The 1,326-nt window shown below is 38.7% G+C and overlaps 1 pseudogene; it reads right to left on the bottom strand.

Moving 5' to 3' along the window:
* Positions 1 to 291: 291 nt before the first annotated feature.
* Positions 292 to 407, bottom strand: LOC115931181 (uncharacterized; annotated as a pseudogene).
* Between the last annotated feature and the right edge of the window lie 919 nt (positions 408 to 1,326).

The raw sequence follows: 1,326 nt of genomic DNA, 5'->3' as shown, positions 1-1,326 counted from the left end.
CTATCATTGATGGGCATTTGAGTTGATTCCATGTCTTTGCTACTGTGAATAGTGCTGCAATGAACATACACGTTCATAAGTCTTTATAATAGAACAATTTATAATCCTTTGGGTGTACACCCAGTAATGGGATTGCTGGATCAAACAGTAGTCTTTAGGTCTTTGAAGAATCGCCGCACTGTCTTCCACAATGGTTGAACTAATTTACACTCCTACCAACAGTGTAAAAGCATTCCTTTTTCTCCATAACCTTACCAGCATCTGTTATTTTTTGACTTTTTAATAACAGCAAAAAATATGGAATTCTTCACGAATTTGTGTGTCATCCTTGCACAGGGGCCATGCTAATCATTCTAATCTTCTCTGTGTTGTGCCAATTTTAGCATATGTGCTGCTGAAGCAAGCACTGAAAAATTATTAATAAGAAACTTTACATTCTTTTTTGTACTGCCTTCAAAATCCAATATATGTTTTATACTTAGATTACATCTTAATTTGGGCCAGATACATTTAAAGGGCTCAATAGGCACATATTTGCTAGTGACTATCATATTGGACAGTGCAGCTCTAAGGTCATCATCAGACCTCGGTGCTTATCCCTATGTGGTTCTGTACATCTCCAAATCTGACCCAGTTTCTCATCTCTTCTTATTCTCGCAAATCCTTTTCCTATGTTCTCTGGAACTCATGGTCTGTCATTAGAAAAAAAAACCCAAAACTCCTCTATTATTAATCTCATCTCAAAAATGTTCCTTTCAACTTCTTGTTCTAACCCAAACCTGGTTATCCCTTAGCACCCTGCTTCTCCTTCTGCTCTGTTAAAAGTGGTGGCTGCCTCTTCTCACGTATCTTCAGGATCTTGATGTGGGATAGATGCCTTCCTTCTGCCTCACTGCCCTGTTCAGGCCCTTTCTCCTCCTTCTTCTCTCAAAAACCCATTCCTTTGAATCAGATGCCAATAGATTATGGTACCTGCTATGTCTCCTTTGTTGTGGTCATTTGTTCAGTCTTCTGGTTGAGCAATTTATGTAGTCAGCATTTGATCGATCATATTCTTCTTCACCATCACACCTCTCAACATTCTTGGTGACTTCAGCATCTGCCTGATTCTTTTACCTCCTTACTTCCACTCATCTTTTCCTCTATCCCTTCTCAGGTACCCACCACACCACATCCAAATCTAGATTTAAGAATCCCATTTAAAAATGTTTCTAGCTCACTCAAAGTTCAGAATTCATTTGCCAACAATTCTTCAGCCACATTGTACCTACCTATCAGCTGATTCAACTTCATATTTCCTTCCTCATATCATCATTTCTCATGTCA

The sequence above is a fragment of the Gorilla gorilla genome, chromosome 18 (genome assembly GCF_029281585.2).
Source record: "Gorilla gorilla gorilla isolate KB3781 chromosome 18, NHGRI_mGorGor1-v2.1_pri, whole genome shotgun sequence".
NCBI classification, from domain to species: domain Eukaryota; kingdom Metazoa; phylum Chordata; class Mammalia; order Primates; family Hominidae; genus Gorilla; species Gorilla gorilla.
This window is presented reverse-complemented; position numbering and strand designations above follow the sequence as displayed.